General features: G+C 45.0%; 1 protein-coding gene across 3 annotated transcripts in view; it reads left to right on the forward strand.

The window, feature by feature from the left end:
- The first annotated feature begins 4,960 nt into the window (after window positions 1-4,960).
- Window positions 4,961-23,896, forward strand: part of LOC122569103 (discoidin domain-containing receptor 2-like) — a 129,922-nt gene continuing 110,986 nt past the window's right edge. For all 3 annotated transcript variants that reach the window (XM_043729632.1, XM_043729631.1, XM_043729633.1), the window contains exon 1: window positions 4,961-5,500. The gene's annotated coding sequence lies outside the window, so the exon portion shown is untranslated. The remainder of the gene's footprint in view (window positions 5,501-23,896) is intronic.

The raw sequence follows: 23,896 nt of genomic DNA on the forward strand, positions 1-23,896 counted from the left end.
GAAAATGTAGAGTGATATCTTTTCGTATGAAAATCTTTTTCCGAGTAAATCAGTGTTAAAAATTCAACCAGCACGCATACATTTATACATATATGATTTCACTCGTATATATGTACTCGATACACCTTCAATATTCGATTTAGTCGAGAAAAATATCACTCTATATTTTAGACTTATTTTCTTTTATGTAGATTCGCCCGTTTTTTTAGATTGTACCTTCAATTCGAAAAAATCTGTAGAATCTAATATGAAGTACCTCGCATAACTGATATCGTTATATTCGGAATATATGTTCACGAATTCATCAATCGAACTGCGTTTTTTGGGGGAGTAAAAGGATTAGTTTACTATTTTTTTATCTGAAGTTGTAATGAAAACTTAAGCAGCATGTTGTATAAACTTGTACATATTCAGTTATAGACGTGCTGAAAATTTCATCGAAATAAGTTAACGTTTCGACGAGCTACAAACGGTTAAAAATGATGAAAAGCACAGTTTTTCACGACATCCAGCATAAAATCGAAAGATTTTTACGTCTTCCGATGCCTGACTTTTCTTTTCCCATCAATCGATCCGCATATAATTTTCAACCATATGTATGATATAAATCTTCAAATTGTATCGTTTAAATTTTCATCGCATGTTTCAGATAAAAAAGTCCAAAAAAGAGAGAACTTTACCTTCTTTTTTCGTAATTTTGATGAATTGCAATTTTTTCCAAACTTTTGTTACACGTCATCTACTAAACGAATCTTCTGAATTTCTAAAAAAAATAAAAACACCCGGTTTGATTCAATGCTTAAAAGATTATTCCGTTTTAAAGGCTATTTGATCAATTATGTGATCAACTCCATGATAATTAGTATGAGTTAGGACGAATAGTTAAAATAAAAAAACTGTCAAACGATAAGCGTATTGGCTTTACCCGCATACGTTGCGGCCGTGCGCCGTTAAGTGGTTAATAGTCTCTTGTGAAGTAAGTGGATCATATCGCTCGTGAATCCCATCAAGCTTTTCCTGTAATGTAATTCCTTTGACGTGCAATATATTCACTGCTATGTCAATATTTAAGATCTGCCTTCGTAATATTTACAAAAGAATGAAAACTCCGTAGCAATATTTCTGACTTTCAATTACTAAACGCTATTAAAAATTGAATCTACCGAATCTACGTTTCCACCGGACTCGTTACAGGAAAATTTCTAATTTCACTCTAACCACTCGACCGAAACCACTATCCACAATTAAACAATGAATCTGGACAACTATTTTTCTACGCTCCTCTTCCTCTCTACCTCCGCAATCCAATACTCTGCTACTCTGAGCGTTCTCGGAGCACCGAATCCCATTCACCGGGCGTCCCGTTTCCATTCATCTCCCTAAATACTTAAAAACCCCTTCGGCTGCCATCTAATTTCCTCCCGTCATTACCCAGGGTGCTCGCGAGTCTGCCGACATCAATTATCACGGTTGGTGCAAGAGCAAAGAAGGCTCGCGCAACAGCCCCGAATGAGCTGACACTGGCGCTTTCGTTTACACTCGGCCAGGTGAAACACGTCGCGAGAAGAAGAAGCGGCGAACGCTCGTCACGGTGATTTTTTGCCGTTAATGAAGCTGTCCCCGTCCCTGCACTCAGCCAGCGAAACGGCCGAGCATTAGCGGCTACAATGCCCTGGTTCTCGCCGGTGGTAGCTTGCTCCCACGGTGTGCGACAGCGCAATTACAATAAACCGGTGGCATCTAGCTACCAGCACACACAGCCATCGTCTGTCGACTCGATCTCGCTGCACCCCAAACCAAACCACCGCCTTCCGTTCTCTTCCTTTCTCCACCGGAATCAACCGCGTCCTCGAATGTAAGCTTCGCGCTAGTCTCGCGGCGAGGTCGAGGCTTAAATTAAATCCGGCTAATGTAACCGTCGGGTATATTAGATCTCTTGTCTGCGGCCGCGTGTCCTTCCTCTTTCGCGTGCCGGGATTGGTTCAGAGAGAGGGTGTTCGAAGTAGAGACGGAGAAATTGAAGGACCGCAAAGGGAACCTCTGTGATCCTGTTCTTGGTCGTGGTGGCTTGGTAAAGGGTCTGGGTTAATTTGTATCGGCGATGTATATAGATACGAGCACTTGAGAATGATTCTTTTTATTCGGGATATAGGATTCGATGGTCGTGGAAAAGTCCCGTTTGACGCGATTAACGCGAGGAAAGGTATAGAAGAGGGCCGCCTTCCTCTTTCTAGTATCACGTTTTTTGGAGGAATTGTCTGGGATCAAACGCTACGTGGCTATTCCCTCGACTAATTTCTGCTTTGTAGCTTTGTTACGATCGCGCCTCACGGAACGCCTCGTCGCGTGTGTACGTTGAACGAGAACAGAATCGTCGTGAAAGGATAGCGATGAGAGCGAATTGAACGAAACAGGGATGACGGGGGATCAAAGGGAATCCAGGCGAAGGCGGCGACGTTGTCTCCCTGGCATCGGATGCCCCGTGATCGAATCGCTAATTAGCCTTCGCTCTCTCTCTCTCTCGGGCGACGAACTCTTTGAGCCGGAGTGGCTGCTTCTCGACCCCCACGCGCCAGGTAATACATTCGGATCGAGTAAATCCACTTTAAGGCTCGTCGCGCCACAGCAACCGGAACTTCGTGGAACGGAGTTGTCTGAAACGATTAATCGTGTTTATTTCGTGATCGACAGAGCGCGGGCGGTACGGACTCGTTGATCGGTTTCTAACTCCTCGAGCAGTGGCCGGCTTGATCTACCGTGAAATCTGCCAGATCGAAGGGGTCTGATTTCATCTGGCGCAAAACTAGTTTTATCCTTCTAATTATTTCGATCATTTCGTGGTGTAATAAACCAGATTCGTTAGAATAGTTCAACGGACTTTCCTCGTTAAAGCCTCTGTCTACAATAGACCTTTTAATTGATTTTTATCTCACGGTAGGATATTCTTGTGTGATTGAACTAACGTTATCAGGCAAATTTTACAAGTCACAAATTCCAAGTTATCAGTACTACGATTTACAAATCTTTGACGTAAAGTTTAAAAATTGTAACAACTGTTTATGTTGCTTTCTATAAATTACAAATTATCGATTGAATAGTATTATTGGTTGGTAAATTATTCCACATCGAAATTCCAAAAGTCCTTACGATTTCATACAAACTTACGAAGCTATTGTTTCCATAATCGTAAAACGGATACTAAACCTTCCGACGATGCCTTAAACACGATAAGGGACCATAAAGAATTTTCAGCGGTTGTACATAAACCGACTAGCTTATGAATTTCGCGGATACGTCGTAAGAAAATCGTTCCGGGGTGACGTTAATTATCGACTAGGCAACCGTCGCCTTAATAACGAGCACAACGAGAGACGTTCAGTGTGAAGATGATAAGTCATAAAGCCGCTTCGGCGTGCAGGCTGCTATCGATTCTTAATACTTGTCACGTTGTTATACGCTGCTGCCGGTAGAAGGGATTCCGCCATGTACTCTGGGGCGCCATAAACATTAATCCGAATCTGGATGGTTCGCGCTGCCCCCACCACGATCGAACGAGTCGAAGCTCGGAAGTGACAAGACACAATATCTCACAATTCCCGCGATTTTATGTGCCGTTAGGGCTACGATAACGATAAATCCTGGTGAACGATGACGCTTCGAGAATTGATCAGTTAGGGATTAAGAATCCCGCCTCGAACAAACTCGTTAATATCTCCTAGTTGTTCTTCCTTCGCCTATATTATTAACAAACTATATTCGCTCGTACAGATTAGTTCTTGCGCGTAAAAGATGTTTTCACGAACGATAGAGTGCGCTTCGACAGAGGAAAGAAGAAGGGGTGGGAAGACAGGCGATTGAAAAACAATTGAGAAACTTTCTGGAAACAATCGTGTCAGAAGCTTTAATTGCAGTTTCATAATGTTATAATACTTCCAAAGGAAACTTTTAAATGGAAGATTACAATGATTTTCAATAAACTTTGTTCTTCGTACAATAATTCGACTATTTAACTAAAAGAGATAAAACCTCTGTCTTAATATAAAAGAGGTAAATCGGCACGTACATATTAATCTATAGACTCTTTTCTTGGAAAACTCCTCAATTGTAGCTTCGTGTTTTAGGAATAAAAATTGAATAAAACGGATTAATGATTAATCGCGAGAAAAAATTACACTTTTGCAACATGATGAACCTTGAATAGATCCACGAAACGAAGGCTAAGTACAGACAAGATGATAAGATCGTAATCGCGATAGGCGCGACCTATTCGAAATTCAATCGAGGAACGGCCCGTCGGCGGCGACACGACCGCCCAGAGCTCGGTTCGGCCCGTTTAATTTCAATGGGCTCGAAGTTAGCCGCAAATCGATCGATGGGCTCGTCGACCGGGATCCCAGCCGATCGTCGAAACGCGGAATGACCGAAGAGAGTCCCGGCGCGGCGTGGCAAAGCGTGCTGCGAAGGTATATACGCGACGTAAGTCCGGCCGCTTAATTAAGCGTGCGCGAGTGTACGCGCCGCTGCCACCCCTCTCCTTTCCAAACACCCACCCCCTTTAGATTCGAGCGTGGGGTGGAAAAAAGATCAATAAAATCCCTAGTCTACGGGCGACCGCATTCATCGGCCACCCCATTTCTACAACATATTTTGCAACCTCACCCCCAAGCCGGCCTTGCCTCTGGCCCCCACCACGCTCACGCGCCACGGACCTCCCTCTTTAGCTGCCCCACGTGCTCGTTTCACCCCCACCGGATTGCCTTGGTGTTCGTCAAGGGGAGGTGGATGCCCGTACCCGTGAACGAGTTTGCGAGACCGCCACTAGGTGGCGATAGAACGCGAGCAAGAGAGACGCAGCGAGATTGAACGCGAGCAAACCGAACGTTCCTCTAGCCGGAGCGAGAAAGCCTCTGGTAACTGGGTCCCCTTACCCCTCCGGTTCGGTCGCCCCAGCCGCTTCACTCCTTCGAGCAACTGGAGGTTCTCCTCAGCCTGTCAGTTAGTGCCGTGGCGCCGTGACGGTACGGTTGTTGCTTGGTACGTTGTTTTCGTTTGGTCATAAACGGCTCGCGAAACGTGTCTGCTATTCAATGGGGACCTTGCTCCGGACCCATCGTCGCGACGGACACTGTTACAAGCAGGGAGATAGTCAGTGATTCAGTTTGGTGACTGGAGATTGGTCGCGTGTGCTTATTTACGTCGGATTGTTTCCTTTTACTTTTCTTCTTTAGTTCTTTGACTTTGGTTTTTATCTTTTTTTGGGGGGCGGAGGATATATTTTACGTGACTAGTTCGGTAGACCTTGTAATAGTGCGTTTTTGTAATTGCAACGTGTATTGCAAGGTGCGACGAGAGAAAGCAAGTGAGGTATTCTGTATTTGAAGCAGAAGAAAAGGCGGGAAGAGAAGACCTGGCTGTGATCGATGATTTCTTACGTGCTGTTTGGTGTGTGCGCGTTCTATGCCTGATCAACGTCCGTGCAGTACGCGGTATTGTAGATAAGGTGAGCTATTTGTTATGTCCTACTTTAACGTTTGGTTCGCGACGCGCGCGGCTATCGGATTGACGTTACGCGGATACGCCACGTGAACGGAGCGCCGGATCGCGGATACGACGAGCCACAGTTTTCATTGTGCGATGTGACACGAGTATATGACCGATAAAACGTATTGATCGATTAAACGGTCACGTTAAATTACCTGAAAATTTTATCCCCTTTTCGCCCTTCCTATTACCGATAAAATAAGGGAGAAAAAGAAGAAACGATATCGACGATATATCATATGAGACATTGACTTCTTTATTCTTCGATAATTCATAGGATAATTCCTCTCGTTCCTTCAAATCCTGTAACACCAAAGCGTGTTCTTCCAATCGAAAGAATTTTCTTAACGCCAGTATACAAAAAGAGGAGAAGGTTCTCGAAAAAGAAAGGAAAGAGTATATAATCTCGATCATAGAGTGTATCATTGTTCGGCTGAGTTCCGCGTTCGCCAGGGCGAGCCACCCTTAATCCGACTTATTGTTAGAAAGCCGACGGCCGCCGGCTGAAATCTGATTTCGTTCTTCATTCAACGTCAGTCGAGCTTGCATGGCATCGCGTCTGGGCCCGAGTCGAGTGACGTTTTTCACGGTTTTCGGCCGAACGAGCCGGGATTAATCGATGTTATCCCGGCTCGAGTCCCCGAAGTTCTCCAATGAGGAAACTCTCGAGAGCAAGTTGAAAAGAGACAGAGGCGGTGAAAGATGATAGAGACGAGACGAAATAAGGTGGATTAGCGAGAAGAGACCCTCGAAGGGGTCGACTGGATCGGTTGGCACGCAAAAGGGAACGGGACAAATGAAATTTTCGTCGTGGCAAATTGTCCGAGAGCGACGCCGCAGAAATCAGCCCGACGATTAACACGGAGGGATCTCTTAAGACTTGCTAATTTCCTGCCCGGAGCTCGAGGGGGCAAAAAGGTAATATCGAGAAGGAGCGACCATCCATTAGCGAGCTGATCTATTTGCTGGTACCTCTGTAAATCTCCCGGATCGAGACGTGGCCTGCCTCTCGAACGATGCTTTCTTTCCACGATTTCTCGGGATACTCCTCACGTTCCGGCCTCGGAGTTGGCAAAATGACGCAACAGGCACTGATAGACGAAAGAGAAAGGGTCACGAGCCAGAGAATTGGAGATGGTCCAAAGGAAGCGAATTCGCGATCCGATTGAACGATCGCTCGTTGAGTATTCCTTCGACGAACGCGTGAATGTAGCGTAGAACGATCCGACAGAATGGATCTAATCGAATTGAATTTACCTCGTTTCTTCGCTGAAATTCGAATTTAAGGCATACAGAGAAATCTGGGAAAATCGCGGATGTGTCAGAAAATGAAATATGTAGTACCAGCGTCAGGTTATTGAAATTGATAGATTTCAGAATCTCATCTTTCGCGGCCGTCGCGAGAAGGAAGACACGAATCCAAAGATCATAAAGATTTACGATGAGAAACCATGAATCGTTCGTTCTCGTGACAGGGCACGAGCGTCTGGGAGCCGGTCACATCCGATTTCAGTTGGATTTAAGCGTAGGAAAGTAGGTTTTGAATATTGATGAACTCGGTATGAATATATTCATAAGACTAACAGTTTATTTCTGCAGTCGAGTCGATTCGCTTTCCATTGATCAATCGACATTGATTCGTGGAACCCCTCTCTCCATTGGCAAATTCGAACCAATGTTTAATATTCCCAGGTACCTGCTGCAGGTGTCCCCATGCCACGATGAAATTCCTATAGCCAATCGATTGTTCCTCGTAAATTCTGCCATTATACTCTTCCGATTCGACAATATCTGATTTAACGTTTCGTCATTTTTAACATCATACGTGTTCAGTCTCTCCCTTGGTGTTACGATACCTTGATCGTGAAAGGATGATATTACAAGCTTCGTTCGTACGAAGAATTCTTGTTTGACGATCGACCAATCGAAAGACAAGCGAACAAAGATTTCGCGCGTCGAGATTTATCACACTTACCGAACTTCTGCTGAAAACTTCGATAAAATTTTTACGAGCGTATGCTCGTTTCAGTTAAATCGTGTTCGAGTTGCAAGTTCCAAGCAGAAGCACGCGAGGAAAGTAAGGAGCGCAACCCTTCATCGAAGAGTAGCCAATGAATTTGCTTACAGTCGAATCGCCGAGATTCCAGACGGCTAGCGTGGGTGGCGTCGTCGAAATAATCGAAATGCTAATTATTCATTTGCATAATTAACGCGTACGCGATAAAGCGACCTGCGGCGCACCGTGAGTGGTCCCACATGCCATCGAAGATTAACGGTAGCCCTGGACCCCCCTGTTAATGTTCATTTTGAATATTAACTCCTTGGAAATGATCGTTGACTCGTAGCCGGCGAATTTACCGTGGCTCGATGAAATTCGCGTTCGACCGCGCGTATCCGACGCTCATGAATTTTCAACGATTTCGAAAGTTGCCCGACGTTTAACAATCGCGAATCGACTCGCAAAGCCACCGACATTTCGTCAACGTTGTTGAACAACGTTCGTTTATTTTTTAAATCGATCCGATGATTTAAAACGTGGAATATTTCTTAAACGTCCTTTTTCTCCTCCGACGTCGCGGCAGAAAGAGCGCGATTTAACTCTTTGTGCCAGCCACTCCTTTGTCTTCGGCTCCAATTAAGATTCTAGAAAGCTTCGCGTGGCAGAGGTCGTTTAAATTCCCATTTTTCCACCACCCTTTAAGGGCGGCGTAGATCCCCGGAATCGATTGAAGAGAACCGAGCCGTCACTTTCCTCGGAGAGCGTAAATTGACCCGGTCGTTTACGGTCAATTTCCGAAAAATCTCGCGTTCCTTCGCTACCGGCTAGAACCACCCTCGAGACGTCTGGACGCCATAACTTCTTTCGGCTACATTTCCTTCCTCGACGCTCGAAATGACAAGCGGGCCAACAATTGGCCGCGTAAATCTTCCGCGTCTTACAGGAAGACTGGGGTGTATGTTTGCGAGTCCTCTGTGTGTTCGATTTCTTGCAACGCTTGGCAGATATACGCGTGTCATCCGGTCGATTTATTCGAACTTTTAGTTGCTACTCGGTTCATTCGACGTTCGTAATAAGCACCCTGTACGTTTATTTTACGATGATTACATTTAGTTATTCGTTAATTAGTTTCATTTAGGAATCGTTGAATTAATTTAATCTTTAATACTGATTTTTATGCATGACGTGCTGGTGTATCAAATATTCACTATTGATCTTTATAAAGATCATTATGATTTCGTAACGTTGTTGAGCACATAAAGTCACCTATTAGCGATTGTATTTAATATGACGATTAGAACCGATCAAAGATATTCGATCTCTGTTGAAACGCATATATTGAATTACACTCTATCGATCATGTGTTTGAGATTCCTTACACTGTTAGATATAACTCTTTCAATCAATAACAACAATTTGTACGACAGGAGACAATACATCCAAAGAAATCGATCTTAAATATTTGTTTAACATATTAAAAATTACAATCAGTATCTCTTTACATGCTTCATACGTACTTTTGCGTACTTTCTGTACAGTTTTGCACATTCCATTTCCTCATAGATGCATTAAAATCGCAATTTAACAATAAATAAAGACGCAATAAATTCACACATCAACTATGGTCTTCCCTGCTTGAGACTTTTTCTTCGTTCACTTTACCAATGAAAGAAACAATCCCTTCCTCTCGACGCCCTAACAGGGGCTAACAGTACCTACACTTTGGAAAAATTGCGCAACTTCTGACACAGGGGCGCGAAGTTGTCAAGGGACGAGAAGAGTAGCTTCTCGACGGGGTGTCGGTATCTCGCACGCGTCACTAGCTACGTTAGGCGTAAATCGTTCACGGTCAATTTCCGAAAAAATCCACTGTCCAGTGACGCGTGGTCGAACCTCTCGGCTCCTTTCCCGGCCGCGTTTCGACGTTGAAACACGAAAACGAAGCAGCGGGCGGCCCGTGGCCACGATGATGGTCCCGCGTCAACGAGAATATATCAGGCAGCTGCCGCACGGACGAATTCAAAGGCAGTTGGGGGTCTGTGCACCTGATTGCCGGACATCCATCTAGCCCCGACAGAAGGTGTGTAGAATCTCCACGGGAATTCGGCCCCTGTCCGCGCGTTCATTGCGCGACGGCAGCGCGCACACACGCTCCGCGGATTATAATGGCTTTCTAATTGCATCGTGCTGCGGCGGCAGTTGATTTGCCATGGAGCGAAGAGACGCGGAAAAGCGAGCGAAAACGTGGATGCAGAACGAGGATGGAAAGGATCGGGCGCGATGCGTGTCAGCACCGAACGAAATTGAAAATTGATGGGAGAGATCAGCTCGGTGGTCCGTGGTCTTAAATTGCTCGTGCGTCCAACGAAGGTTTCGCGTGTTTGTCGAGGATTTAGATACTTCGCTGTAATTTAGCAGCTAATAACTAATAGCGTAATACTGTGATAAGGATCGACTTTAAGACGATCTTAGATTTTAAACTTTCACGACGATCAGGTGTATTCGAGGTTCTTCGGATTTCAATCGTGCTTTTATTCGTACGTTGCGCTTTGTCCCGACGTTTCGCAAACATTCTTCATCTTCAGAGCTCAGCTTTTCAGAGCACAGTTGAACTCGAAATCTATGATCGTGTGACAAATGCACGATTTCAGATAATTATTGAAGAACAATGTACAGACGTAACGAATGGATATTAAAATCAAAGTGCAGAAGAATGGACACGGAAAAAGGTGCTTTAATTATTTCGAGAAGTGTATATGAAAATTATTCGTGTTGCAAAAACGAAGCTGTCTCTATAATAATTTGTTTTCGCTTCTTCTTTTATGTTTTGAAAAAGTAGGATTGAAAATGTAATCTCTGAAAAATTGTTACGTACCTACACTTCTCGTTCCAAAGAATACTCTGTTGCAAAATTTCAATGAAGTTTAAGACGAAGAAACGCAGCTTTATTTATCAATGTACACAAAAATCAATCTGTAAGTGAAACGAGTGAGTCGTCCGAATTTTTATTCGCCTCGTTTTAGGGCTTTCTGAATGAGACTCGATTATGGCCCTCAGTCCGACATCAAGAGATCGCGAACGAGACCCGGGGGCATAACTCTCGCTTAATAAAGTAAGAATGCCAGGACCGAGGGGTTGACCGCAAATGCGGTTTACTCGTCGAATATCGCGGGGAAAAGGGTTGCCAGTCGCGAGCGTGACAATTAGCGGCGATTTCTGCTAGCCGGTCGTTCGTCAAGGCCAGTATCCGGCGACCTACACGCCTAATCTGTGTTGTAGTCCTAGAGTCCTGGGTGTACAGCAACGATTCTTTCTACAGATATAATCAATCGATTCTTTGATCCAACTGAGTCCATCGTAAATCAGAATAGCTTAGCTTAGGCCTAACAACTCGCAAAAGATGATGTGATGAGATAAGAACGAAGAAGAAGGAAGACAGTGTTCTATGGTGTGTACGTGGTCTGTCTAAAAAATAATGCGACTCTATTTATTAAAGTATTTTTAGGTTACATTCTGAAGAATAAAAATGATCGTTTTAAAAGAGTTAGAGTTTAAAAGAATGAGAATTTACTTATTATTTCCTGAATTCTCCTGGTTAGCACTTTTCATTTTAAAGAACTTGTTCTTCACTGGTATAAGATTGTGGATCTCTTTTTGCCACGTACGAGGATAATTCCTTTGTATCTAAAGATTCGATAGCAGATCATTTTTATCGAAAAAGAATATAAAATCACGATGAAATATTAATTAAATCGATTAGGAAATATAAAATGTAAGCGAAATACGTAAATATAAAAATGTTGACAAACCAAATATCGATATTAGATATAAAGTAATCCTATTACTTTCGAAACAAACCACGTACAAAGGTATACGAAGCAAAGAGAGTTCAAATAGTTTACCGTGCACCGCCATCTTCAACTTTAAATGATAGTACAGTTGATCCCTTTCCTCCTGACCTCCAGCAGCCTACCTTCCGTTGTTGCGTTCCTTGAAGAAAAGCGTGTTGCAAGAAGAGGGACCAATGGTGCGGGATAAAATATGCAAGATATAATGCTGCCTCCTGTGGGATACACCTGACGTTGAAGAGAGAAAGAAAGAGAGAAAGAGAGAGCGGAGTCGAGGTTGTACCGAATATATCCACCCATGGGGATAAGCGAACCGGCCAATAATTCATTCTAAATACTTGTATGCTAATAACGATGCCGCGTTGTAACGAAAATTTACTATTCCCAGGCGTTCTCCGAAGCCGCTCGTCCTCGCGCTGTCTCCGCCCGTTCCTTTCCCTTTCCCTTTCGTTCTTTTCTCCTCCTTGTCCCTCGACGTTCGCCAACCCTGCACAAGCGTTACGAATATCCCCCACCGCCTCAGCTGGAATAACCAGCGTATTAGCTTTACATTATATCCGTCGGTGAAATTTATGCAACGAACCCCGGTAATCCCGCGGAACCATAAAGTCCGCTATCTAGATCGTTTATCCGCGACACCCTGCCACCCCATCTCCTTTCATCTTTCAATTCTCTCTCGGTTCGATTCCCTTCTCTCGCGTTTTCTCCTTCTTCTTCTTCCTCTTCTTCTATCGTTTGCAAAAGCGAGAAATGAAAGAAGGGGAATTGAAATCCATCTCGACTCGAATGACCCGCGAGAAACGAACGACTGAGACGCGTCGTCGAAGCAGCGAATGTGTGGCAAGATGCATGAGACGGGAATGTATATCGCGTTCTATCAGCCAGAATTCGATTATTGGCGAAATAGACGGGGCCAAGAGTTAAGGCTGGATCTTGGCACGGTGCTTCGACGCTGACCCGAATCTCACTGAAGGTGAACCGACCAGGAAAATTGACCTTGATCAGTGATGAATGCAAAGGATATGGCTGTGCTTATTCCGGCGGAACATTTGGCTCGTGAATTTTAATGCGAATGAGTTTATTCAAGAAAGAATTGGTCAAAGGTTTTGGTTGTAAGTAGAAGAGGCAATGAATATTAAGAAATAGTAAAACTTTTTATAATTTTGACTTGACCGTGTAGGCGATAGTAAAATTTCTAATTTTTAATTTATGCATCATGAAAAGATCAAGGAACAATTTCGCCATTACGTTTCCCCACCAGAATCTCCCCCTCCTGCCTCGTTTCAACGATTTCATTGAACAAACTGGACGAACGGCTTTCACGAGCCATATATTTCCGACGGGAGTAAGAACAGGTGTTACAGGTGATTAAACGAAGAAGCAGAATGCCCCAGCTTTTTTCTTCCATTAAATTCTTTTCATTTGGTCGCTTTACATCCTTGAATCGCGTAAAAGTCAGGGTTACTTTACAGGCGTGGTTCGATGTTTCCTTTGTACCAACTTTACGACAGCACTAAATCATCTCCTTTCTTCTCTCTCTGCGCGTGCAGCCCTAGGGTTCGATAGGGTTATTACGAACTATTTCTGTTGCAAATTGCATTTTAATCGCGACGACCGATCGTGAACGAGAATCATCTGTCAGAAACGAAACGTTTCAGCGTTTCGACTCCTTTTCCTTTGGCACGGAGAAGGTTCGTCGATGTCGATATCCACTTTCCACGTTCGAGAGCATGATCGTGAGATGTTTGAGAAACGCACACGCGGACTGACGCGGCGGCATAACCGTAAATCACGCGGTACCGGGTAATTACTTGAGAACGTGCGCTTTCGTGTTTGCTAAACAGTCGGAGTCCGTCGCGCGACGGACTTGTCCCATAACGAGAAAAGTCCGGTCAATAAATTAATTAAACTGTCGTGACTCCGAAGCTGGAATAGCCAGGGAGGTTGGCCGGGGTAATGCGTTCGGTCCTGACCTCATTACCATTCGTGAAATCATAATCGTTTCGAAAATTGCGGAAAGCTTTTAGCCAAGCTGCCACTTCGAAGTTAGAGCCGCCACCCGTGCTCCAATGCGTTACGGGTTGCCCTGTAAAATTTCAAACGATCACGGAATAGCGATGTATCTGCCTGGCCGCGATTAAACCACCCCTGTTTTCAACGATCGAGGGTAGTTTCGCCCATTCGTGGATTTTTATAATCCTTTCAGCAAGAACAGTCCTTTGAGGAATCTTTTTCCGAGGAAGAAGAGTAGGATTTGTTGCAATAATGTTTAATCTGTCAATCAGATACATCTGTAATCGTGTAATTAAAAAATTAATGGAGCTGAATCAATTTCAGTTACGATGGTTTTGGTTCTTACGAATAAACATAAATAAATAATAAAGAAAAACGAAGAAATTATTATGTCCAAGAAATTGGCTACGGAGTTAAACGAAATCCTAGTCTGTAGCATATCAAAGTGGATCGACGTTCTTTACGGAAAGAAGTTCTTAAAAAGTTCTTCCCGGTTCTTGCTATTACTGTATTAATTTCTATTATCGCGTTCTTAAAATGTCTATTGGAAGTCATACGTTTTCTTCTCTACAAATATTATTTATTACGTATTAATGATTTCATCGTAATATGCTAAGAATTAAGTGAGAATATTTTTACCAGATTTTGAATCTCATTTCTGAAACTGCAGCATAACCTTAATAATTTCCTCTGCAGAGTTTCAAGAATCACACTGCCCCGAAGCAACAGTCTGGTGCAATAATTATTCGTATTAACCGCGCGCGCGAATTTTTACGAGGCCGTATCTCGCCACCACCTATGCAAGCCATACGAAATAAAGTTATCTCTGTATCATACGATCCATATTCCCCCGCTTTAAACGCAGAGGCCCGCCAGCGGCTCACCGGAGGGTTCCAAAAGTCGAATGATATTTCTGCGTTAGCCAGAAGTAAAACTGCGAACATATTGCCCACTTTATCAACGAATATATTGGTAGGAGAACATTAAAATTTTTCCAAGGTGTCAACAGCTGGCTGGCTCGACCGACACTTTATGTAAATCGCGACGCATCAATTAGACGTTGTGAAAGGATGGGGGAGATCGGTCGCGGTTTCACCGAAAAATCGTGGATCGCCCGGAGGAACGACTGAATGCTGAAGAGGGGGAGAAATATAAAGAGAGAGAAAACGAAGACGAGGGCGAGCATACGCGTGGCTAACAAGGCTCTTCCTTTGCGTCTCACTTTGAATGCCCCGCTAACGAGTCAGGCTGGTAAATTATTTCGTAAAAGGGGGCGTTTTACGCGGCCCGCCGCGGCATCCGAGTTATAATTTCCGGTGTGGTGACTTTATAGGGCCGGTCGTCTTCACGCAGATACAGCCTCTAAACGTTATCCATAAGCTGCAATCAATTCCCTGGTACGATCGTGCATGAGCTTAAGCGCGAACATCGATTTCTCGTGAGGATTCGAAGATATGCGTGGTTAAGGATCCGCACGGTGAACCGTTAGGGATCCCAAGGACGTCATTAATTGCCCGTCAAACTGGTGTTGGCGAAAGAAATAATTAGTCGAGCGAAATGCTACTGGTTCTTACTGATAAGCAACATCTGAGGATGTTTACGGATTTATGGGAAATCTCAGTCTGTAAAATTATATAGAACAGACAGTCACCCACAAGCTATTTCTATATCCTATAGAAAGGATATTTTTTTTTGTTGAAGTAACTACTATTTATGCATATCCGTGACCTGGAGATTGCTATTACGCAGAAATATTCTAAATAAGGAGCGGTGTATATTATTGTACCCTTGAGTATACATTGTGTTTTGGGTTCCAAGGTCTAGGAACAAAGGAACTAATAAACAGATTTCTATTTATGTTCCCTGTGGCCTCTAGCCAAAGCTATAAGCTTAACTTTTTTTGGTAATGCCCTTTTGCTATAAATATATGAACGTGCTCCCTATCATTCCATTGTCTAGTAACACTAAGAGAGTAAGGATCTGAATCAGTATAAACTTATAATTATACCTTTAATTATTTCAATATACTTTTCTATTGCAAATTCATCAAGTCGTTCTTCGATCAGTCAACCTCAACATTTTTAAATAAGATGCTAAAAAGTACGTGTTCTTTTTCGAAAAAAGTGGATTTGAAAATTTGCACGATTTTTTCCACCGATTACTAAAAAATTGGGCTCCTACGTATTTTGCATTCTAATGACATACTCGTTCTGTTAACTAGCAAAGCTTTGTTCTTCTAAAATTGGACGATCTTGCCTCTGCATAAGTTAACAGGCACAGCAACTTCGTTAAGATTGTATAACATCCTCGTATTCTAAAGAAGTAACTTTTTTTTAACAACAAAAGGTAGATTAGAACTAAGTAATTTTCAAAGCCGGTTCTGTAGGAATTATGTTCTATTGGAGATTTTAAGTAACTTGGCTTCTTAACGTCGAAATCTTTCGTTCCACGTTCCCTGTCTTGGCAGTAGCAGACTTTTGTTATTTTACTCAGGAACCGTAGAAGGAGGTAGAAAAACCCGGTAATCGGTATATACATCTAAAAACCTTGTGTATGCGTCTGAGATTCGTGGCAGCCGCAAGCAGAATCTCTCCTAACGAGATATCCACCGAGGCACAGAGGCGCATACGTTCTTCTCCATTTTCACGTTCCCCAAGTGCCATAATTCGTCATTCTCGGGCAAGGGAAGGACAAAGGGACCAGGTCTAGCGTGAAATTAGCATGCAGGTCCGTCTGTTCGCACACCTAAATGCGTCGTCCTACCGTTGGATAAAATGAACGTTATCCGTACGAGGGAAGCTTTAAAAAAGGAACGGGGAAAAAGCAGCGTGAAAAAGGAGAAGAAACGGTTGGAAAAAAGTCGATGGGTCGCGTGGCCAACAGGCAGACGAATTTCCAAACGTCAGACCACGTAGAATCGGCCTCTGTCGTGAAGGAATTGTTACCCTTTAATGCATGCGGGCGTCCTTTGTGCCTTTTGAGGATTTCACTCTCGCCCCTGGACCCGCTCGCCTGGCCACACGATTCTCTCCCTCTTTCAGCTTTCTCTGCTTCTCTCGTCTTCTCCCTTTCGAGCACTGGCCACTGTGCGGCGGAGCTGCTCACCCCGCATACAAAAACGTGAAAGTAAAGGGACCCGGGACCGGACATACAACGCGTGCCGTGGTGGGTCGAGAGGTGGTCGAGGGTGTGCGGTGGGAGGGAAGAGAGAAGGGTGAGTCGTGTGTGGTGTAGATGAAACGAAAAGGAAGGTATATATGACCAGAGGTAGGCCGTAGCCCGTAGAGTGGGAACGAGGTGGTAACCACCACCTTGACGGACAACACGACATGGACACAAGAAGCCTCCCTTCATTTCGTATTCCATTTCACTCTCATATTCCCTTTTACCCTACTCCACGTTCATTGTCTACTTTTCCCGTGGCTGTACGTATACACTCGCGGCCCACACGTCCTGCTTTCTCTCTTCGGCTCTTTCTCACCTACGCTACTGCCAATCGTGCCAGTTTGATCGACCTACCGTAAATACGTACAACCGACTCGTTTCTTGTATCGATTCGAGTATACGCTTCCAGTGTACGTCGTCGACGAGGTCTCCCTTCGAAGAAGTCCGCCAACGTCGCACTCAAAAAGGATATCTACATCGTTTCGCATGAAACAATCGCGATCCTACTTCTAGTTTCTGGAGTCGTGGCCGTTGAATAGCCGCGAGCACGCGACTGTTCGCGATGCACGGAATCAATTTCGTCTCGGTTTCCGGGGAGAATGTGCGCCACAATCGCTCGTATACCGACGACGATCGCGACGGGGACGAAGGTGGAACAATGAAGGCTGTCATGGCGCTGCGCTTTAAGAATTCAAAACAAACGGTAGACGCAGCTACGGCTGAATTATCCGGACGCGCTTCGGCCCGTCTCTTCTCCGTGGAGGAGCGCTGCTGCTGCTGCTGCTGCTGCTGCTGCCTCGAACCAGATGAATCCACTCCCCAAACAAGCGTGAAGCACTGCCGGTTTCAGCAGGACAATGAATTATTCTGTTCGGGCGAACGTTTTCATTTCGTCTCTACTGTGCTCACCAGCGAGGGAGGCGGCCAGAAGAATCGTGAAAGGGAAAGAGGAATCGAGACACCGCCAGCTACCGTTCTTTCTCTCTCGCCCTCTTCGACCCCTTTGCACGCCGCAGAGAAATTCTCTCTCCGATGCACGAAGGTTGTCGCGGTGGAATCGTTGTATCATGAGGCAGTTTTATCTCGCTCCGCAGCGACCACAAAGCCCGGTGCTCGATCCCCCTCCAGACCGTATGTCCCACATTATGCGTCATATGGAGAGAAATTTCCGGCATGACACGGTCCGGATTATACGAATCGAGGGGCGGACTTACGCCAGCTCGTACGGTGACCGGTACGCTATTTGACTGGAATGATTTTTTGATCCGGGATATGGAGGGTTTCGAATGTATTTATTTCACGAGGTTCTGCTATTCTACAATTCGGGCAAATCGTAACGGGTTTGGGGGGATGTTGAAGATTTTAGGGGAGATATATGATATTTAGTGAAACGTCGGTCCTTTTATGCCAAAATTGCGAAATGCACTATTCAACATAGAATAATGTATATGATAATCCTGGAGATTATGAATTAAGCATAGAATAGAAACACTATTGTAATACCTTTCTTATGTATTTCATATTCACAATTGTAATTTAAAAATACAACAGAAGACATTTAGATTTCTCTCTTAACGGGCAAGTAAAAATTTGCCCATTCGTGGTTTTAACGCGGTAATTTAGTCTTCTTCGAAATACAACGTGTTGAACGAGATATTGAATAGAATCTCCGTGATAAGTCGACATTCTAACTTCTAGTTGTATTTTACGTTCACCTAAGCCTTAGATAAGCGATTCGTCAATTTTCAAACAGCGTCCAGCCTATCAAGCACTCAAGCAACCACCACTATGCGCGCAACCTTTGGTCATTTGATTTAGTATTTCATGAAATAGGGAACAATTACGTGGAGTAGCGGTGAAAAATTTAGCAAAGGCTTAGGGGTCGTATTATTCACGAGCACAGCACGTATTCGCGAATTCCAAGCTCATTCCGCAAGAGTTGAGCAGCGAAGCGTGAGCTATTTCGGCGAACGCTCGCGTTAAATTCCACGGAAAAGCGACTCTGGCGAGATGGAAAGTCGACGATAAAAATGCCGAAAAAAAAAGAAAAAACAACACAAAAAAGGTATATGTATATAAATATGTATACACCGGTTACGTTCGATAGAACAACGGGCGAAGGGTGCACATCGAAACGAGAACGCGGACCGCATTTGTTCCGGAAAATGAAGACGTATCTTTTCGATGTTTGCAAGCGCGGTCGCGTAAAAGCTGGTTCCCTTTTGTGCGGCACAATTTTATCTCGGAACGAGATCACGTGGGCTAGATCCCCTTTCCGCGTGTGTTCTTCCTCCACTCACGCCCCTCGTTGTTACACGTCATACGGTAGGAAATTTCCGGGGCGACGCAGCCGAGCGATTAAACGAAAAATCACGACGAACGGCCGATCCCGTGAACAGGAACAGCTACTCCTAGGCGAACTTTTCATCTCTTCCTTTGCTGCCAGCTGCAAAACCGAACCGGCATTCTCATTCATCGAGCCGAACTGGGGCCGCTTTCTCGGGGACTCCGTTGATCGACAGTCTGCTTACGGATTCAATTACGCCGGGTTATCGACTTTGTGACTACGATCCAGTCCAATTACCGCGTCGTTCTGCGAGCGAGCTGCGACAGCGATTAAAAAGGAACCTAACGAAAGCACGGGGGAGAATCGAGCAAGAGAAGGGGGGGGGGGAGTGAAGCAGGAAAAAATAGAAGAGGTAGAAGAAGAAAAAGAAAAAGGAGTTTCCGCGTCCGGTGATTATATAGATCGACGTTTCGCTTACCAGCCAGATATCGTTCGATCGTCGATGGATAAGCGTATCCTTTGTGCGTTCGTTCCCTCCGTTTCGTTCGAACCTTCGTGCATTAACGTAAAAAAATTCGCTTTCATTTTATCGCAATCAAACATCTCGCCGTATGCTGAAACACGCGGCTGATGTTCCATCGATTGGTTTCGATCACGTGTTTACGCTATTAACCGACACGAACGTTCGTTGAAACCGCAGCTCGTTTCCCACTTGCGCACGAGAGTCGAGACGAAGGGTATTGTGTCCCGCGGCCAATTAGCCGCCGCTAAGCTCGAGAGCATTAGTCGACAAAAGCGTGTTCTCGATTAACCGCGCGTTCGCTTCTTAATTTACCGTGGCGCGTGTTGTTGCTCGAGCAATTAGCGCCGGTTAAAAATCGAGAAAGCGGTCGTTCACTAGCGTGAAACTCGGGATAACTTGGAAAGCACGTGCCTTCGCTTCCCCTCTACGTTTCCGAGAGGAGCTTCCTTCCCCTTGCCCTTGCGGCCACATTGTAAACGTTCGAGGCCTTTATTAATCCCGTTACACGGTTCGGCTGGCGAGCACCACGCGAACAGGTCAATCAGTAGTAATTGCTCTTCCGGTTCGGAGATTTCGCTGTGAGGCGCGCGACGCGAGATTTAATCCTTGACCCTTGCTCGGTTTGCCTTTCACGATCGGGTTAGCCACGGGATTATTAGCGCACGACCTTGATCATATGCTTCGTTGCCGTGACTTCATCGAGATTTCGTCGAGCGGTTTCGTTGGATCAGTCGGGACACGGCCGTCGACGTATCGAGTTAATGATAGGGGCGAAAATGTGTTAGTACTTGGTTACAAGATGATTAGAGAATTAGTTGCTCGAGCGATTTTATCGATCTATCTGTTCGACGGTGTAATAAAATGAGAAACATCAAAATTGTTTAGAACATAATTGTCTCTTTATCGTCAACGTCCACTGCATTTCTCGTATCGAATATGAAAAACACGCGTATTTACAGGGTTTAAATATTTATACCGTGTTATGTATAACATTTAACCCACATGTTACACTGGAGGTTAATCTGCGGAGTACTTTAAGAATCTATTATGAGGGTAAACTGAGTTTGAAAAATTTCAAAGTAGATTCCTCTTAGATTTTACAAGAGGTGAAGATCGAAAGCTTTATGATATCCACGTAGTGCTAGTGTTGTAGTAGGACAGATCGTAGTGAATGGGTGCTTAGGCTTACACGCTCCTTAAGACCGTATAAATACGGGAGGAACCTCTGTGTCTTGTCAAGCACTCTTACGACCTACCGCGTGGATGTCGGACCTAGATCCTTAGCACCCCATCGTGAAACTCGAAACAGATTCCTTTCTATTGCCATTCGTAAACTACTTCGTCTCCTATACTCGCCTTTGAAAGTTCAGGATAACCACGTAGGAACCAAATAGAATAATAAATCTAAACAAAAACCAGAAACCTACTGTTCCAAACACATTAACCATCGCTGACATTTTACTATCAGAGATAAAAGCAGATCCACGCAAGACTTATTTATTTATTACGAGACTTATTTCAATCGATGATAATAAATAAAGTCAATCTATTCAAATGCCGATTTCTATCTTAATTACAGAATTGTTTCCGGATCTGTACTTTAAGACAGTGGATATGTAGAGACATCTAAATTGGTCATCGAGCCAAAAATTTCCAAATGTGTAATATCCGAATCTCCATTCGCTTGGTACCGATATGGAAGTATTTCACGGTCTATCGATCGCGTCTGACATCGATCGTAAGACGAGAAAAAGAGTGGTTGGTGGATTAGAGGTAAGGGAAGGGTGAACCAGAAGCGGAGGAGCGTTAAGCCATCCGAGTGCCATGCCGGTCCGCTACCCCTGTTCAAATAATAAGTTCGAATGGAAGTTAGATTCCGGTGCAATTGCCCGGGGCAATTCCAGCACGAGTCGCAATATCCCAGCCCCCAACGTCCCTCCTCCTGGCTCCTGTTCTCGGTCCCAGGCGGTGAAGATGGAGGCAGAGGGCAGGCAGGAGGTAGAAAAAGGGGGAAGAGCACCCGGCAAAGAACTCGCAAGGCTTTCTATCGCGCTTCGCCTCTCGTCGAGCTTTCGGGGACTTTAATCGCTTTAACTGCTTTTTGCGCGTCGAGGGACTCTGACGGACGGGCTGGTCGAGTCGAACACACATACACACACACACGTACATAGAAGAGATAGAAAAATAGACGAGACGAAAGTGGCAGCGAAGAAGAAGGGTATAGGGTGAAAGAGAAGGTTCGGTCCTCTCATTGTTGGATGCGCCAGCGGAGAAACGACTTTTCTGCGGATACAGAAACGACAATAAGATTGTCACACGTCTCCTCGTTTTTCCTCTTCCCTTTTCTTTCTTTTCACCTCCGGACGCTGCCCTCCCTGAATCCTCCTCACCCCCTTCTCTTTTTCGCCGGCACCGGTGGATCGTGCCACCGAGCGAGCGTGACTCGTTATTTCGCTCGGAGATCCCTCCAGAAAACCCCTTATGGAAGTTCTTTCCCTCGTCCAAACTCGGCTCCATTGTCGGATCATCGCGACCCCATTGAATCGAAACCCCTCATGGAGGAAGTCATCGTTCTCGTCTGTAGACGCGAGCCTCGCAACAACCCAACAGCTTCTTTTCCTACGCGGCTACCGGTATAAGTCGTTGAAAATCGTTGTCGACGTTGCGGCCACGGAGCCGTGGTTCTGACGAAAACGACTCGACTAAGAACCAACGTGTACCGCCGACACACTGCCTAAAAGCGGAAAAAAGAGAGGCAAAGGGAGTCGAGTTTAATCGATACCACGTTCTCGCTCGTGTGGCTGGAACACCGGGAGAATAGAAAGGGCGAAGTAATTAGAGGGAACAATCGCATCAACGGAGAAGAAATAAGTAGGGACTCTTCTTCGTGGTGAATTTCACGCGGGCATGACGTAATGGAATGAAATCGCACGTCTCGCGATTCTAACTTTCTCGATAACAGAATGATCGCACACAGCCAGCGGCAAGAATTAGTGGATATTGTGGGCAGATAATCGAAGTAACTATCAATGAAGTTTAATCGAACTACGAACGTTACTCGAAGCGTTATATACTTGAATTTTACTTATTCTGTACGTATACTTATTTTTGTGCAAATCAGCCGTATTGAACGAAACCTCGTTGACACCTCTATTTCCACTATCTGTTCGCTTATTTTTGTGCCCAACTGTGGATGCTAGAGTACAGGAACGTGCTCGTTTCGATCTAAAGAATTGAAAGTCTGGATAGGTGTGCCTGAAATGACAACGAACAGGCGCCATCCCTTGACGCTGTACGAAGTGAGAAGTTCGTGAAAAATTCAATACCATCCTCGTCACGGTGTCTCCGACTGTCACGCGCGCACGAAACGAAAAAGACTTATCCGGTGCACCTGCACGAGCTTGCGAGACGTTCGGAAGTTTATCCGAGTCGCCCCTCTCGGCCGAGAGATCAAACGGATATCTCTGATAATCCACTTAGTCGAGGCGGGGAGTCGCGAAAAAAAAAGCGAAGAAAAGGAGGGACGAGGTGGAGGATAAAGAGAAGAGCACGATAATAGGACGTCCCATGGAGAGGAACACTCGAGGCCTGGCGCAAATCGCAGTCTCTTCGAATAAACCAACCGAGCGTGAGCTCGCATCGACCAACTGGAATCAAACTCCTCTCCCTAGCTCTCTCTTTTTCTCTTCGAGTGTATTTTTTTCTTGCTGGCCATCGAAGAGGGGCCTTAAAGAGGGGGCCTAAAGTCAGTGTCTCTCGAGTCCACGGCAGGAAAACTAGATCACCGACAATGGAATAGACGCCCTTTTAAACGCGACCCTACTAAATTCTAGTTTCAGCTGCAGCGCATTATGAACGGGCTGTCAGGGATCATTCGACATGGATCAAATAGGGGATTTCTTTGGGCGCGTTTAAGAGGAGCCGGCTTATTAATTCGCAGCATGCTCCCTTTGTCGTGCTACGGTTCGATAAATGGCTAGAGCGTGGCGGAGGCAAAGGCGCGGAGGCCGTGTTCGACGGCTTCTACGGAGCGATACGGATCCGCGTGACTCGGTTTATGCGAGATCAACCGAATCATGAGATGAGATGGAGGCGGTTCGTGATCGAACGGATTTCGCGCAGATTCGATCCGCCGGATTCTCACAGGAAGAAAACGTGCACCGTCGTGCACCACGGGGCATCACGGTATCATAGTTCCTTAGCCTGAGAGTCGCGCTGTTGCCTCCATTGATCCGTGGAAATCAGCTTTCCCCGGTCAACTGATCTTCCTCATCGAAGTTCTGTTGGAAATAACACGTTCTCCATTGATTTCTCAAACAATACTCGATCAAGGGTGTTCGTTCGAGGATCAGAAGTTCGAGTCGATGACTCCTCGTCTCGGAATTTCAGGATCGTTACTTCCATGAACTACGCAGTCCGTGTCAGAGAGGAACTCAACTAACGCGAGATACGAGGAAGATTATTGCCGTTAAAGCGTAACGAGGGCACCAGGAGGTACGCGATTAGCTCGGGGAGAGGCT

Source organism: Bombus pyrosoma, linkage group LG7 (genome assembly GCF_014825855.1).
Source record: "Bombus pyrosoma isolate SC7728 linkage group LG7, ASM1482585v1, whole genome shotgun sequence".
NCBI lineage: Eukaryota > Metazoa > Arthropoda > Insecta > Hymenoptera > Apidae > Bombus > Bombus pyrosoma.